Here is an 18,693-nt window from a genome sequence, read left to right on the forward strand (position 1 = left end):
TGAATTCCTGTTGCACAGTCTACATCTTTTGGCACGGGGGTTGGGGGGGTGGGAAGCTCCCTTGGTGCATAAGAGGCTGGTCTTCGCTGGTGTCACCCAAGTCAGTGACCTTCTCGACTATGGTTTGCAGAATTGAGTGGTCCCCAGTATGCTTGCCCAGTATATAGCACCGCCCACCCCACATGTCCCCCACTGTGTGGTCCAGGAGGTAAAAGCTGCCCTGTCCCCTGCCTCTATGGCTCTTCTCGAGCAAGGAGTTCCCCACCTGCCTGTATCCCCTGGCTCTCTGGAGCATGGATGTCAGGCCCCTGCCGCATCAGCTCCCACCCATCATTTCGAATCTCCCATTTCAGCTGACTCATATTGATCTAGTCAGTGAGCCTCTCAGCCACATCACAAGAGAAACTACAGACACTCACCCTACTCATTTCCTTGCATTCGTGTCCTGCCCAGATACAAAATGGCTGGACATTTTGCCACCTATTGAGGATGAGGAGCCCTGGTGGGCCAGCCTGTATTCCACCTTGATTCCACAGCCCACCAGGAATAATGGTTGGTTGGGCTCTTTGATGGAGCACGGGCATGTTCCTGACACAGTTTTCAGACTTCCCTGGCACTTGTTCATTCTGTGGGAGAGGGAGAGCCTGGCCCATGCGTATCTGGAGAGTGCCACATTACACCCCCTTTTCTGTCTCCTCCAGAACCCCTTGATGAGATTCTTGCTTCACTTTTCCCTTCACATTTTTATTTACTCACTGCCCAGGTCATGGCCCACTGACCTCCTCGTTGGTCTCCTTCTCATCCTGGTCAAGAGGGCCATATATCAATGCAGGATGAGGACACTGGATGGGGTGTATTTTGTGACGTGTGGTCAGTGACACAGCATCCTAACTGAGGCACATGATATTCAAACCCATCGTTTTCAGTGTCTGGTAACTAACACAGAATCCTGACAAAGCAGTATTTGATAACTAAAAACAATTGGAGGGGGGAAAAAACTGTCCACAGGTCGTATGAGGCAATATAGAGACCACTGGATACATGGGGCATGAATGCATGGATGGATAAAGCAAAATGGCCAAGAAATAGTGTTTAGCCCACTGGATATTTTCAGTTCATACATTATGCTTTTCTGGGATGATGGAAAAGACAATAAGGAGAGGAATGTAGGCCTTGCTGGAGCCCTAGGCATAACTAACAGCGTGAACCAATGGCTGGAAACCAGAATAGGCCTGGCCTTGGCAGAACAGTAACACACTAGGTATCAGCTAACCAAGGCAGTACATTCCTGACCATTAAGGAGGGTACAAAAACACACAGATCTCTCAAGTAACTGCATAAACACATTCCTAAGAGAGGGTACAGGAACACACTGAGCCCTTCTACAAGTAAGGAGTGGATGACAGGATAATGGACAAGGATGTTTTGTTCAAACTAACAGGTACAAGGATAAGGGTGATAGCAACACATGGAGCGTGACATGACGTTGTTTGTGTCAATGTATAAAAGGAGAAGTCACAAGAGGGGCATCTTTGTGCTAGCTCAGGGGATAGCATCCTGATGTGCTGATTGGGCCGGTACCATTGTCGGGGGGAATGGAGGGGGGAAAACATGCGTTTGTGTACCTGTGCCCGTACACTAGTACCTGCACCGAACCGAGCCTGTGGTCTTTCTTTATAAACGACACTGAGGTCTGCTGAATGGGCAAGCTGCACTCTCTCCTAGTGCAGCCGTGATAAATGAGATGGGGTGGGGGGTAGCTTCCTTTTCATAGAATCATAGGATATCAGGGTTGGAAGGGACCTCAGGAGGTCACTTAGTCCAACCCCCTGCTCAAAGCAGGACCAATCCCCAATTTTTGCCCCAGATCCCTAAATGGCCCCCTCAAGTTGTGGACACCCACCCAGCCAGTTAGCTATAGAATTTTTTTTGGTAGCTGTTCTCTACTTGCTTTACCTGTAAAGGGTTAAAAAGTCTGACTGCATACATAGGTAAAGGGAAGTGAGTGGGCACCTGACCAAAAGAGCCAATGGGAGGAATAGAACTTTTTAAAATTGGGAAAAAAACTTCCCTTTGTCTGTCTGTTGTGACTCTCTGGAGAACAGGGGAATAAGGCAGCAGTTATGCTGTGAGAAGCTGAAGGCCAGGTATGAAAATCATCAGAATCATACCTAGAATTGCCTATTTGGAACCCAGATATGTAAGTAGATCAGAAAATGTGTAGAAAGTTGTGATTAGGTTTATTTTGTTTATTATGGCTTGTGGATTCCTCTGTGCTAACCCCAGATGCTTTTGTTGCTTGTAACCTTTAAGTTGAACCCCCAGAAAACTATTTTGGGTGCTTAAATTTTGGAAGTGCTCTTTTTAAAATCAAACAATAGCCTGACTTTTCAGATGTATTTTCTTTCTTTTTGTTTTTAATAAAATTTACCTTTTTAAGAAGAGGATTTGAATTTTTGTGTCTTAAGAGCTTTGTGCACATGTTTTTTAGTTAGCTGGTGGCAACAGTTGATATCTTTGTGTTTCTTTTTCAGCTCTTCTCCTGACAGGGAGTGAAAGGACTTGAGTGTACTCCACAGGAAGGAATTCCCAAGTGCGCCTTCCTGGATTCCAAGTGGTTTTGCATTTGGATGGTGGCAGCATCTACCCATCCAAGTTCAGAGGGAAACTGTAACCTTGGGAGTTTAATACAAGCCTGGAGTGGCCAGAATTAATTTTTAGAATCCTTGTGGGCCCCCACCTTCTGCACTCGAAGTGCCAGAGTGGGGAATCAGCCTTGAACATGATACAGTTCTGTGGTGACCTAGAATCCTATTTTCAACGCCTCTGACTCAAGGAATATTTCCAACACACCTCTGAACAACATACTAACCCACAGAGACCTTCCTACCAAAACTACAAAAAGAAGGATTCTGGGTGGACTCCTCCTGAAGGTCAAAACAACAGACTGGACTTCTACATAGAGTGCTTCCGCCGACGTGCACGGGCTGAAATTGTGGAAAAGCAGCATCACTTGCCCCATAACCTCAGCCGTGCAGAACACAATGCCATCCACAGCCTCAGAAACAACTCTGACATCATAATCAAAAAGGCTGACAAAGGAGGTGCTGTCGTCATCATGAATAGGTCGGAATATGAACAAGAGGCTGATAGGCAGCTCTCCAACAAAATTTTCTACAAGCCACTACCCTCTGATCCCACTGAGGGTTACCAAAAGAAACTACAGCATTTGCTCAAGAAACTCCCAGAAAAAGCACAAGAACAAATCCGCACAGACATGCCCCTGAAACCCCAACCAGGGATCTTCTATCTGCTACCCAAGATCCATAAACCTGGAAATCCTGGGCGCTCCACCATCTCAGGCACTGGCACCCTGACAGCAGGATTGTCTGGCTATGTAGACTCTCTCCTCAGGCCCTACGCTACCAGCACTCCCAGCTATCTTCGAGACACCACTGACTTCCTGAGGAAACTACAATCCATTGATGATCTTCCTGAAAACACCATCCTAGCCACTATGAATGTAGAAGCCCTCTACACCAACATTCCACACAAAGATGGAATGCAAGCCATCAGGAACAGTATCCTCGATAATGTCACAGCAAACCTGTGGCTGAATTTTGTGACTTTGTCCTCACCCATAACTATTTCACATTTGGGGACAATGTATACCTTCAAATCAGCGGTACTGCTATGGGTACCCGCATGGCCCCACAGTATGCCAACATTTTTATGGCTGACTTAGAACAACGTTTCCTCAGCTCTCGTCCCCTAATGCCCCTACTCTACTTGCGCTACATTGATGACATCTTCATCATCTGGACCCATGGAAAAGAAGCCCTTGAGGAATTCCTCCATGATTTCAACAATTTCCATCCCACCATCAACCTCAGCCTGGACCAATCCACACAAGAGATCCTCTTCCTGGACACTACGGTGCTAATAAGCAATGGTCATATAAACACCACCCTATACCGGAAACCTACTGACCGCTATGCTTACCTACATGCCTCCAGCTTTCATCCAGACCACACCACACGATCCATTGTCTACAGCCAAGCTCTACGATACAACCGCATTTGCTCCAACCCCTCAGACAGAGACAAACACCTACAAGATCTCTATCAAGCATTCTTACAACTACAATACCCTCCTGCTGAAGGGAAGAAACAGATTGACAGAGCCAGAAGAGTACCCAGAGGTTACCTACTATAGGACAGGCCCAACAAAGAAAATAACAGAACGCCACTAGTCATCACCTTCAGCCCCCAACTAAAACCTCTCCAGTGCATCATCAAGGATCTACAACCTATCCTGAAGGACGACCCATCACTCTCACAGATCTTGGGAGACAGACCAGTCCTTGCTTCCAGACAGCCCCCCAACCTGAAGCAAATACTCACCAGTAACCACACACCACACAACAGAACCACTAACCCAGGAACCTATCCTTGCAACAAAGCCCGTTGCCAACTGTGTCCACATATCTATTCAGGGGACACCATCATAGGGCCTAATCACATCAGCCACTGTCAGAGGCTCGTTCACCTGCACATCTACCAATGTGTGATATATGCCATCATGTGCTAGCAGTTCCCCTCTCCCAAAACTCGTGGCGAACGGGGGAAGTCCCGGATGACTGGAAAAAGGCTAATGTAGTGCCAATCTTTAAAAAAGGGAAGAAGGAGGATCCTGGGAACTACAGGCCAGTCAGCCTCACCTCAGTCCCCGGAAAAATCATGGAGCAGGTCCTCAAAGAATCAATCCTGAAGCACTTACATGAGAGGAAAGTGATCAGGAACAGTCAGCATGGATTCACCAAGGGAAGGTCATGCCTGACTAATCTAATCGCCTTCTATGATGAGATTATTGGTTCTGTGGATGAAGGGAAAGCAGTGGATGTATTGTATCTTGACTTTAGCAAAGCTTTTGACACTGTCTCCCACAGTATTCTTGTCAGCAAGTTAAAGAAGTACGGGCTGGATGAATGCAGTATAAGGTGGGTAGAAAGTTGGCTAGATTGTCGGGCTCAACGGGTAGTGATCAATGGCTCCATGTCTAGTTGGCAGCCGGTATCAAGTGGAGTGCCCCAGGGGTCGGTCCTGGGGCCGGTTTTGTTCAATATCTTCATAAATGATCTGGAGGATGGTGTGGATTGCACTCTCAGCAAATTTGCAGATGATACTAAACTGGGAGGAGTGGTAGATACGCTGGAGGGCAGGGATAGGATACAGAAGGACCTAGACAAATTGGAGGATTGGGCCAAAAGAAATCTGATGAGGTTCAATAAGGATAAGTGCAGGGTGCTGCACTTAGGACGGAAGAACCCAATGCACCGCTACAGACTAGGGACCGAATGGCTAGGCAGCAGTTCTGCGGAAAAGGACCTAGGGGTGACAGTGGACGAGAAGCTGGATATGAGTCAGCAGTGTGCCCTTGTTGCCAAGAAGACCAATGGCATTTTGGGATGTATAAGTAGGGGCATAGCGAGCAGATCGAGGGACGTGATCGTCCCCCTTTATTCGACATTGGTGAGGCCTCATCTGGAGTACTGTGTCCAGTTTTGGGCCCCACACTACAAGAAGGATGTGGATAAATTGGAAAGAGTCCAGCGAAGGGCCACAAAAATGATTAGGGGGTCTGGAACACATGACTTATGAGGAGAGGCTGAGGGAACTGGGATTGTTTAGTCTACGGAAGAGAAGAATGAGGGGGGATTTGATAGCTGCTTTCAACTACCTGAGAGGTGGTTCCAGAGAGGATGGTTCTAGACTATTCTCAGTGGTGGAAGAGGACAGGACAAGGAGTAATGGTCTCAAGTTGCAGTGGGGGAGGTTTAGGTTGGATATTAGGAAAAACTTTTTCACTAGGAGGGTGGTGAAACACTGGAATGCATTGCCTAGGGAGGTGGTGGAATCTCCTTCCTTAGAAGTTTTTAAAGTCAGGCTTGACAAAGCCCTGGCTGGGATGATTTAATTGGGGATGGGTCCTGCTTTTGAGCAGGGGGTTGGACTAAATGACCTCCTGAGGTCCCTTCCAACCCTGATATTCTATGATTCTATGATTCTATGTACATTGGGCAAACTGGACAGTCTCTAAGTAAAAGAATAAATGGACACAAATCAGACGTCAAGAATTATAACATTCAAAATCCAGTCAGAGAACACTTCAATCTTTTTGGTCACTCGATTACAGACCTAAAAGTGGTAATTCTTCAACAAAAAAACTTCAGAAACAGACTCCATGGAGAGACTGCTGAATTGGAATTAATTTGCAAACCGGACACAGTTAACTTAGGCTTGAATAAAGACTGGGAGTGGATGGGTCATTACACAAAGTAAAACTATTTCCCCATGTTTATTCCCCCCTCCTCCTCCCCGCTGTTCTTCAGATGTTCTTGTCAACTGCTGGAAATGGCCCACCTTGATTATCACTACAAAAGGTTCTCCCCCCCCCCCGGTCTCCTGCTGGTAATAGCTCACCTTAAGTGATCACTCTCCTTACAGTGTGTATGGTAACACCCATTGTTTCATGTTCTCTATGTATATAAATCTCCCCACTGTATTTTCCACTGAATGCATCTGATGAAGTGAGCTGTAGCTCACGAAAGCTTATGCTCAAATAAATTTGTTAGTCTCTAAGATGCCACAAGTCCTCCTTTTCTTTTTATCAGAACTCCAGAAACAGCAGCACAGAGCAGTCGTAACAACACTCTGTGGCACTAACAACAAATCATACGTCACTGCTACCATTACGGGAAGCAAAGATTATTAATTACAGCAGCACCTGCAATCTCCAGTGTAAATCAGGACCTCACCGTAAATCAGGACCCCACTGCTATCAGGGTACTTACAGGGGCCCCCATGATCAAAGTACCTAAGCACCTCACAGTTTTAATATATTTATTCTTACACAGCCCTGTGAAATAGGGACATACTATAAGACCCACTGCAGAGACAGGGGCCTGATGCACAGACAGTCTAAGTGACCTGCCTAAGTTCACACAGGAAGTCTGTGACAGAGCAGGGAATTGAATGCAGGTCTCCCGAGTTTCAAGCCAGACATTCACATAGGAAGAAAAAGTTCCTGACCCAGATATTTCAATCTAAAAAGACGAGACAAAGTGATTATCTCCATTTCGCAGAGGGGCAAGTGAGCCACAGAGAGAATACAGCCAGAATTTTTAAAGACACCCAGGCCCCCAGGTTAATGGGATTGAATGTGTAACTCTCTTGGGTGTCTTTGAAAGCCACAGCCTCAGTAACTTACAAGAGCTAGCACTGGAAGCCTGTGACAGAACCTGGAATTGAAACCAGGTCTCCCGAGTCCCAGGGCAATACCTGAAGAATAAGGAGCCCTCCTCATTTTTTTCTACTACAGTGATACACCCCACAGAAGGCTCGCAGAGCATTAACTGCTTCATAAGCCCTCACTCAGCCCCAGAACCTAGCCCCTCCCACTGGGAGGAACTGGTATTTCACAGAGATCAGCCATAGCCAGCAAAGGACTCCAGAAACCACACGCTCCTTCCTAGGGTTCAGCACATGGACACAAAAGGTAGGCCTGGAGGCACGAACAGCAGCCAGTCCCAGCCCCAGAACTCTGGTACATGCCTTTCCTGACTGGGCCCTTCCTCTCACACCTCTGGCCAAGGCAGAACATGCACAAGATGGTGGTGAAGTACATTGAAACCTTGGTTGTGGGAAGAGTAGCACCATTGTTATCTCCCTGAATCTGCTGTCACATGGGACGGGACATGGAGGGGATAGCCTCTCATGCAGGAGCCAGGGATTATTGGGGCTGTTCCCCCTGACATATTGGGGGCCAATGGAGACTCCGGAGCCAAACTCAACCCAGCTGCTCCAAAGCCCACACAGCTTTTGATAGCTGAGGGGACAGGAATCCTTACCCAGCGAGGTCACAGTCTCATAATTCTCCTGCATCACATCTCTGTAGAGGGCTCTCTGACCCAGGTCCAGCAGAGTCCATTCCTCCTCGGAGAAATACACAGCCACCTCCTCGAAGGTCACTGGCTCTGCTGCTGCCATTTCCTTTCCCTGTCTCTGGAGAGCACGAGTTGATTTGGAGCAAGACATGGGTGTTCTGCAGCCTGTCAGGGTGAAAAGGGCAATTGGAGACGTTTCAGGAGGGGCTTTAATCCTTTCCACACCCCCGTTCCCTCCACACTCTTTTCCCATTGACAGACATTCTAGACTCCGATGTTTTGGGCAAATGCTCGAGTCTAGATATTACATAAACAACACACAAGCGTTAGATCCCAAATCCATATTCATTTTTCTCAATACATGGCTCGAGTTTCCATATGACTGCGCCTGCAACAATGGGATTCAGTTCTGAGTGTCCGGTGTTTTTGATAAACAAGCTGCTTATTCAGCTGCCTGAATATGGATTTAGGTGTCTAAATTTAGGCTCCTGTATTTAAAGCCCCTAGTGTTCATCAATCTATTTGTAGCACAGACCTAGGCCCTCTCACCAGGACTAAAGAAACAGAGACTTTTTAAACCCTCTTCATAACAGAGATTAGGTGAAGTCAATGGAACCACTTAGAGGCTTATAATTAAACATGTGTGGTGAGTGTTTGCAGGATGAGATTCTAAGATCCATTGATTCACAGTATCATAAGGTATCATTAGATCATGCAGTCTGACCTACCGTGTGTCACAAGCCATTACACTTAAACCAAATACCCCAGCACAAACCTTTATTTCCCAAAAGCATATTTTCTAGAAAGTCATCCAGCTTGATTTGAAGACATTAAGGGTATGTCTACACTACAAAATTAGAAATCAATTTTATATAGTCAATTGCGTATGTCCACTCTGAGCGCATTAAGTCAGTGGAGTGCGTCCACAGTACCGTGGCTAGCGTTGACTTTCGGAGCGTTGCACTGTGGGTAGCTATCCCACAGTTCCCGCAGTCTCCGCTGCCCATTGGAATTCTGGGTTTAGCTCCCAATGCCTGATGGGGCAAAAACATTGTCACGGGTGGTTTTGGGTACACATCGTCAGTCGCCCCTCCCTCCGTGAAAGCAACAGCAGACAATCGTTTCGCGCCTTTTTTCTGTGCAAACGCCATACTGCTGTCAGCGGACGGTGCAGTAGGACTGCTAACCGTCGTCATCATCCACCGCTTCCACTGCAACTCTGCTCTGCTGCTCTTGTCTCAATAGCGAATTTCTCCATGTTGTCTGTTGTGGGCTCCCGGGTGCTTGTGTTCTTCCTCGGGAAACGTGCACAGTGCTAACTGTTGTCCTCCACCGCTTCTGCTGCAACTCTGCTCTCCTGCAGATGCTATAACACGGCAAGCATGGAGCCCACTCAGCTCACCGCTGCTGTTGTGAGCACTGCAAACTCCTAGCACATTTTCCTGCAGTATGTGCAGAACCTGCAAAAGCAGGAGACGACTGCACGATCATGATAGTGATGAGGACATGGACATAGACTTCTCTCAAAGCACGGGCCCCAGAAATTTGAACATCATTGTGGTAATGGGGCAGGTTCATGCTGTGGAACACCAATTCTGGGTAGGGGAAACAAGCACAGACTGGTGGGACCACATAGTGTTGCAGGTCTGGGATGATTCTCAGTGGCTGCGAAACTTTCGCATGCATAAGGGCACTTTCAAGGAACTTTGTGACTTGATTTCCCCTGCCTTGAAGTGCAAGAATACCAAGATGAGAGCAGCCCTCACAGTTCACAAGCAAGTGGCAATAGCCCTCTAGAAGCTTGCAATGCCAGACTGCTACCCTTCAGTTGGGAATCAATTTGGAGTGGGTAAATCTACTGTGGAGGTTGCTGTGATCCAAGTAGCCAACACAATCACTGAGTTGCTGCTATCAAGGGTAGTGATTCTGGGAAATGTGCAGGTCATAGTGGATGGCTTTGCTGCAGTGGGGTTCCCTAACTGTGGTGGGGCGATAGATGGAATGCATATCCCTATCTTGGGACCGGACCACCTTGGCAGCCAGTACATAAACCGCAAGGTGTACTTTTCAGTGGTGCTGCAAGCACTGGTGGATCACAAGGGACGTTTCACCGACATCAACGTGGGATGGCCGGGAAAGGTGCAGGACTCTCGCATCTTCAGGAACTCTGGTCTGTTTGAACAGCTGCAGGAAGGAATTTACTTCCCAGACTAGAAAATTACCTTTGGGGATGTTGAAATGCCTATAGTTATCCTTGGGGACCCAGCCTACCCCTTAATGCCATGGCTCAGGAAGCCATACACAGGCACCCTGTACAGTAGTAAGGAGCAGTTCAACTATAGGCTGAGCAAGTGCAGAATGGTGGTAGAACGTGCATTTGGACATTTAAAAGCGCGCTGGCACAGTTTACTGACTAGGTTAGACCTCAGCAAAACCAATATTCCCATTGTTATTGCTGCTTGATGTGTGCTCCACAATATCTGTGAGAGTAAGGGGCAGACATTTATGGCAGGGTGGGAGGTTGAGGCAAATTGCCTGGCAGTCGATTACATGCAGCCAGACACTAGGGCAGTTAGAAGAGCACAGGAGGGCGCCCTGCGCATCAGAGAAGCTTTGAAAGCCAGTTTCATGACTGGCCAGGCTACGGTATGACAGTTCTGTTTGTTTCTCCTTGACGAAAACCCGCACCCTTGGTTGACTCTACTTCCCTGTAAGCCAACCGACCTCCCCCCTTCGATCACTGCTTTCAGAGGCAATAAAGTCATTATTGTTTGAAAATCATGCATTCTTTATTAATTCATCACACAAATAGGTGGACAACTCGCAAGGTAGCCCAGGAGGGTTGGGTGAGGCGGGAAGCACCGGGTGGGGTGGTGGATGAGGGGAGGAGGGAAGGACAACACTACAGTTCAAAACTTATTGAATCCCAGCCTTCTATTGCTTGGGCAATCCTCTGGGGTGGAGTGGCTGGGTGCCCATAGCCTCCCTACCCCGCGTTCTTGGGCATCTGGGTGAGGAGGATATGAAACTTGGGGAGGAGGGCAGGCAGTTATACAGGGGCTGCAGCGGCAGTTTGTACTCCTGCTGCCTTTCCTGCAGCTCCACCAGATGCCTGAGCATGTCAGTTTGCTCCCCCATTAGACTCAGCATTGCATCCTGCCTCCTTTCATTGCACTCCTCCCTCCTCTCATCGCATTCATTTAACGCTTTCCTGGTCTCTGCCATTGTTTGCCTTCATGCATTCTGCTGAGCTCTTTCAGTGTGGAACGACTGCATGAACTCTGAGAACATTTCATCGCAAGTGTGGTTTTTTTGCCTTCCAAATTGCGCTAGCCTCTGGGACAGAGATGATAGGGGGAGCATAGAAACATTTTCAGCTGTGGGAGGAAAAAAAAGGGAGAGTAGTATTTAAAAAGATACATTTTAGAGAACACAGGGAAGACTCTCTCACTCTGAATCAAGCGATTCACATTACACAGCACATGTGCTTTTGGTACAAGGTCGCATTTTGCCTCTTATATTGAGTGCCTGCTGGTTTGGTGTGAGACATCACACATGCTCGGCTGAGCAACAGAATTCAGCTTGCAGGCAGCCATGGTAAGGCAAAGGGTTTCAGCTTCTTCAACTTTCATAACATGTGGGAACGGTTTCAAACAGCAGCGCCCTCCTTTCCCATACCAAGCAAAGCCCGTTGGGTTGGCCATTTAAAAGGAAGGGCTGCGGTTTTAGGGTGAATGTGCTGCACAACCTAACCCCCACCCCAATTCTCTGGGATGATCGATTCAGCACACCCCTCCCCCCCCCCCACCGCATGGCTAGTATCAGGGAAGATCCCTGTCAGCCAAAGCAAACAGCTCAGTATGAATGGGCTGCCCGCCACCCCATGGCTAACAGCGGGGATGATTTCTTTTCAGCCAAAGGCAAACAGCCCAGCAGGAACGGGCACCTCTGAATGTCCCCTTAAACAAATTTCCCATATTTGATCCAGGTGACCATGAATGATATCACTCTCCTGAGGAGAGCACAAAGAGATAAAGAAAGGATGTTGCTTGAATGCCACCAAAGCCCGGGCCAATTCACTGCAATGCTTTGTTCTGCAATGATTCCAGACTACTGGCTAGGCATGGTAAAAGTGTCTACCATAGAGGATGGAATAAGGCTGACCTCCCCAGTAAACTTCTGCAAAGGCTTTTAGAGTACCTCCAGTAGAGCTTCATGGAGATGTCCATGGAGGATTTCTGCTCCATCCCCTGACACGTTAACAGACTTTTCCAGTAGCTATACTGGCCGCGAATGCATCCCAAGTCTTCAGGGCAAATTAATCATTAAACACGCTTGCTTTTAAACCCAGTATTATATTTACAAAGGTACACTCACCAAAGGTGCCTTCTCCGGCTTCATGGTCTGGGAGCCTGCCCTGGAAGGGTTGGGAGGGTATTGGCTCCAGGGTGATGAACAGTTCCTGGCTGCCAGGGTGAAGGGATTCTCCGCTTGCCTGGTGTGCACTATCCTCAACCTCCTCCTCATCTTCCTCACCCACAAAATCCTCATCCCTGTTGCGTGAGACTCCCCCCTTGCAGGTGTCCACAGACAGTGGTGGGGTAGTGTTAGGGGCGCTCCCTAGAATTGCATGCAGCTCACCATAGCAGCATGTATGGGGCTCTGACCCAGAGCGACCATTTGCATCCTTTGTTTATTGGTAAACTTGCTTCAGCTCCTTAACTTTCAAGTGGCACTGCTGTGTGTCCCTGTTGTAGCCTCTGTCCATCATGCCCTTGGAGATTTTGACAAATATATTGGCATTTCACCTTTTGGAACGGAGTTCTGCCTACACAGATTCTTCTCCCCGTACAGTGATCAGATCCAGTGTCTCCCGTTCAGTCCATGCTGGAGCTCTTTTGCGATTCTAGGACTCCATGGTCACCTGCGCTGATGAGCTCTGCATGGTCACCTGTGCTGACCAGCTCGCCACGCTGGCCAAACAGGAAATGAAATTCAAAAGTTCCCGGGGCTTTTCCTGTCTACCTGGCCAGTGCATCTGAGTTAAGAGTGCTGTCCAGAGTGGTCACAATGGAGCACTCTGGGATAGCTCCCGGAGGCCAATACCTTCGAATTGCATCCACACTACCCCAAATTTGACCCAGCGAGGTCGATTTTAGCTCTACTCCCCTTGCCAGGGAGGGGTACAGAAATAGACTTTAAGAGCCCTTTAAGTCGACAAAACAGGCTTGGTCGTGTGGACGGGTGCAGGGTTAAATTGACCTAACACTGCTAAATTCAACCGAAACTCATAGTGTAGACCAGGGCTAAGAGATGGATAATCCACCACTTCCTTTCGTCATTTGTTTCAGTGGCTAATCATCTTTGCTATCAAATATTTGTGCCTACCCTCTAATCGGAATTTGTCTGGCTTCAGCTGCCAGTTATTTGTTCACACTAAGCCTTTATCCACTAGAATGAAGAGCCCTTGGGGATCCATGAGTTCCTCCCTATGAACTTACTTATACAGTATAAGCAAGTCAGCTTTCAGTCTTTCAATATATTTACTTTTTAAACCACTTCTATATTTAAACTGAACAGACTGAACATTGAAATCTCTCAGATTTAAGGTACTGTAACTTGTGTGCTTTAACTTCACACCTTTAGCGTCACACCATGTAGACAAGCCCTTAATAAGGGAAGGGAATAAGGGGAAATGAGGATAAAAAAAACTATGTTAATTAGTCTAGTTTAAAATGTTTTAACTGCTTTTCCATAATATCCACACAAATGGGGGGCTGCAGACATTCAGACGCAAATACTTGTCATGGCAAAGAAGCAGCACTGGCCCCACATTCAGTATCAGAGTTGTCAAGATAATAATAATAATGTTTAATTTCGCATCTGAGTCAGCATTATAGTCTGTATCCTCAGTGCTAAGAAAATGTGTGTCTCACAGTCTTGGACTAATTAACATGCATTAGCTATTCCCCTGTAAAAACATGGGGGGAATGCCAAATCTGGGGCGGTCAGCACTATGCCCCAGACCCAACCAATGCAAAAAAAGGATAATTCAATTTAAAAATCCTGAATTTTGGCAGCACAGAACAATAAGATTGTCAGAATGAAGAACATCACTGAATTGTATCATAACAATTGATGTAGCTTACATACAAAGCTAGGAAATTAAAATATGCAATTAGAAGTATAAACAAATGAGTAGAAAAGCCAACATTTATAGATGTAATAAATACACTAACAGAAGAGTAAAGTGTTCATTACAGAGTTTGCAAGATGGGGAAATACTTACTGAAAAAAGGATTTTTAATAAGTTTTCTATTACAAAAGCATTTTCAAAAGCATCTAGGTCTGTAGCGAATATTTGGGAACCAAGGTCTACATGGTGACATGTGAAAAGGCACTAGGGTAGAGAGCATTAGGATAGAGAGGCAAAACAACAGTTGACAAAGGCAATCCCCATTGGAGGATTAAAGGAAACTGAAGGAGTTTTGATACAAACCTATGAAATCTGTCAGCCTTGATATCATGTGGTCTGAAAGAATAAACTTGCACAGAAAACAAAACAACAACAACAACAAAAATTTAGAATTAAAAACCAATGTTGCCATACAAACAGGAAGTGCTATACTAGAAACACTGGGAGACGGAATTGCTGAAACTACCAGCAACAGAATATTTTCAGTGATCTCTTGCTATTAAAAATATACACAATGACACATAAGAACAGTCCTCTGCACAATGTAAATGAAGGTATATGATGAACTGCTCAGAGTAATAAAAGTAACAGTTTAAAAAGGATGACTTAAAGGAACGAAACAACATTACAAGAAAAAGACAGAGGAATTAAGGCAATAGAACAGCAGCTAGGACACATTTGTGAACTCCTATGAGGTTTTAAGCAGACACAGAAACTGATAAGGGATTCTTGTAAACCCTAAAAATATGCCTGACAGTTATAATGTTTGGAAGGGACTGTATTTAAAATATTCACTGAATCTAGTCTCCTAAAATCCATCATTTGAGATAGAGACAAGGTGCCTTGTCCAGGCATTGGGTGACACTGTGCCATTCAGATTACAGCCCTGGGAAGCTGACACTGGGTTGCCCCATCCTGGAAGTGGAAAAAAAGCCCCTGTGCCCCAACATTCTATTTTTGCAAAGACTGCAGATGGCTCCCCCACGTCTGGGGTCACTTCTATCCCCTCTGCCGCTCCCTATCGCGGGGTTTCCCCTCTGCCACTGGCTGGCAGTGCCTGTATCTGTTCTTAACCCCGCTGCCTACCCCCTGCCCTGATGTTGCCCCTTGGCCCCTCTCCTGGCCCTGCCTCCAGCTGTGTGACACTCCCCGCCCAGTCAGTCTGGCCCCTGCACGGACTTGGCCCCTCCAATTTGCCCCCTCAAGCCCCAGGAGCGCGTTGTGCAGGAGGGAGCTGGACAGGGATTTCCCTACACCCCCCCTGAATTTCCCCAAACGCCCCCACCCCCCGCCCAGTTTTGTGAACTAGTTACACGCAGTATTGCCTGTTTAGTGATTGGAAATTTGAATTGAAATTGAAACGTTAATACACACTTTAAAAGCATATACAGTGTATGATAAAATACGTGTATCTGAAAAAGTATAATAGATTTGAAAAGTATAAACATAGGGCTTGGCTACATTTGCGAGTTAGAGCGCATTAAAGCAGCGCCGGGCACCCTAGCTCACTACCCGTCCACACTGGCAAGGCACGTAGAGAGCTCTGACTCCACGGCTAGAGCGCTCCTGGTGCTCCACCTCAGCGAGAAGATTAACGCTTGCTGCGTCTTCGCTGAAACACCTGGGTGTCAGTGTGGACGAGGTGTTGCGTTACTGCGCTCTGATCCAGAAACGTCCCATAATCCCCTTAAGTCAAGTGGCCACTCTTGTCATTGTTTTTGAATCGCTGCAGGAATGCAGATATGCTCTTTGAAAGCTCCATTTCTGATAGCCGGCTGCTTATCTGCTCTGAGACAAAGCAACCATTAGTGTGGAATGCTGTATGTGAGAGAGGGAGGTGTGGGGGGTGTCTGCTGCTGTCTGAACTTACAAGACAGCATGCTGACATGCTCTCAGTCCTCCAAAAACCCACTCTCTCTCTCCCCACATACGCACAACACACTCCCTGTCACACTCCACCACCACCTCCATTTGAAAAGCAAGTTGCAGTCACTTGCATGCTGGGATAGCTGCCCATAATGCACCGCTCCCAATGCCGCTGCAAGTGCCGTAAATGTGGCCATGCCAGTGCGCTTGAAGCTGTCAGTGTGGAAAGACTGCAGCGCTTTCCCTACTGCAGTCTCCAAAGGCTGGTTTAACTCAAAGCACTCTACATCTGTAAGCGTAGCCCCATAGACTAGCTTCCTTATACAGCTGTTGTTTTTTATGACAATGTCAGTGCATTCATTTCGGTGATGTTGACCAACCTAATAATTTTAAGCAAAGTCTGAATGAGCTCTCCCTGACAGCAGGTGATGAGCTGGGGCTAGGGAGGAAAGGCTTCAGGACCAGACTGTATTTACATTCACACCTAATCTACCTAGGTGTCCAGCAAACAGAGCCATGTTGCCCAAGTGATAGATTTTGGCTGGGTTTGGATTATAAATCCCTTGAATGTGGGGAAGGGGGGGTAATGAAATGTTGTTATTCTTATTGTATGAGTAAAGGGCAGTACAACTGTACCTAGCCTGTGCTGATTGAGGGCATCAAGAGAGAGGGTGGGGACAGGTGTTTTGCTTGATGGTCTGCCTGTGTCACAAGTACGATTTGACCTGCCCCTCTCCACAGTTTAAAGACAGAGCTGATTAGGCTCCATAGAGAGTCTTTTGTTTTGTTAAGTGACCACTACAGCTTAAATCACTGATAATCAGGTCTAAGTGCTTAGACCTGCTGTGGGACAGTGTTTCTGTGGAAGAGATGGCCCAGTCTGCACTAGCAGTGAGACTTAGTGGTTCCCCCACTAAGAGCTCAGCTGAAATCACTGAGAGCTGGGTGGAACCTCAAGAGACCAACTCGCAGAGGTCACACTGGCAGGTGGCAGCAGAAGGTGACTGCGCAGGGCCATTGGCAATAGAGCGATGGAGTGAACGGTGGTCAAACGAACAACAGTGGCCAGAGTAAACAGTGAGCAGCTGGAGGAATGAGCAAGGTGCCTTCTTGCCCCCCACCTGGGAGGTGAACTCATGTGGAAATCTCCACTTACCAAGGACAACACCAGTGAGTGTTAATGAGGCTGTTAAGAATGCTGGAGACACAACACAGTTCATACAAACACACATGGCTGTGGCATCATACTTTCTATTTAAGCAAGAGATACCACACACTACAAACTGGAGACCAATGTTAAGTGCATTGTCACTTGTTCATCCTGAAGTTGGACACTGGTTCCGAACAAGACCAGCAAATGCTCACTGTCTTTCTGCAAGAAACTCAACTGGCTGGCTAGACACACGTGGTGCAACAGTGAAAGATTCAACAGTTGAAAAAGTGAAGAACTCTCTCACGACAAAAAAAATTTGCATACATGGCTGATGAATGCATTGATGCAAATGGGCATCAAGTATTAAGTCATTGTGTATGTTATCTTGATGTCAGTGGCAGGCCAGGAGATGCAGTTCTAGATGTTCAAGTTATAGAAGACAGATTGGCTCCATCTGTGACAACCCACATCTTAGAAGAATTAAATGCTTGTCAATTGGACCCCAAAAAGATGGCTGCTTGTGCATTTGATGGAGCTGCAAACTTCTCTAGAAGACATGGTGGAGTACAAGATTTGCTCAGAGAAAAGTGTAACCCTAATCTCTCCTATACACGCTGCAGAGGCCATCTATTCCAACTAGCGCTAGTACGAACTGAAGACTCTTCAAAAGACATTTAAAAAGCTATAAATTATAATGTCTTCGTTATATTCTTTTTTCAGCAAGAGTCCATGTCATAACCATACAGCTAAGGGTAGCCTAGAATTCCTCCTTACCTGAAGAGGTTAAGAAGCTCAAATAACCTGGTTGGCACCCAACCAAAAGGACCAATGGGGAAAGAAGATACTTTTAAACCTTGTGGTGGGGGGGAAGGCTTTGTTGTGTGTGTTCTCTTGGGAAGCAGAGAAGCATCCGGCATAAAACTCCTTCTCCTATAAACCATCCTAAAAGTCTCTCATATTTCAAAAATTGTAAGTAAAGCCAGGCAATGCGTGTTAGATTATCTTTTGTTCTGCTTGTGAATTTTTCCTTTGCTGGAGGGAGGTTTATTCCTGTTTTTTGTAACTTTGAAACTAAGCCTAGAGGAAGTTGTGCTGTGTTTTTGAATCTTTTGTTACCCTGTAAAGTTATTTTCCATCTTGATTTTACAGAGGGGATTTTTACCTTTTTTTAAAATAAAATCCTTCTTTTAAGAACCTGATTTCTCTATTGTCTAAGACCCAGGGGTTTGGGTCTGTGATCACTTTGTAGCCAATTGGTTAGGATAGTATTCTCAAGCCTCCCCAGGAAAGGGGGTGTAAGGGCTTGGGAGGATATTTTGGGGGAATAGGAACTCCAAGTGGTCCTTTCCCTGATTCTTTGTTAAATCACTTGGTGGTGGCAGCATACTATCCAAGGGCAACGAATTTGTGCCTTGGGGAAGTTTTAACCTAAGCTGGTAGAAATGGGTGGGAGGGATAGCTCAGTGTTTTGAGCATTGGCCTGCTAAACTCAGGCTTGTGCATTCAATACTTGAGGGGGGCCATTTAGGGATC

At 46.6% G+C, this 18,693-nt stretch overlaps 1 pseudogene; it reads right to left on the reverse strand.

Moving 5' to 3' along the window:
• LOC125629177 (uncharacterized) overlaps positions 1 to 18,693 on the reverse strand; it is a 40,537-nt pseudogene that overhangs the window by 17,652 nt on the left and 4,192 nt on the right.

Source organism: Caretta caretta, chromosome 14, assembly GCF_965140235.1.
Source record: "Caretta caretta isolate rCarCar2 chromosome 14, rCarCar1.hap1, whole genome shotgun sequence".
Lineage (NCBI taxonomy): Eukaryota > Metazoa > Chordata > Testudines > Cheloniidae > Caretta > Caretta caretta.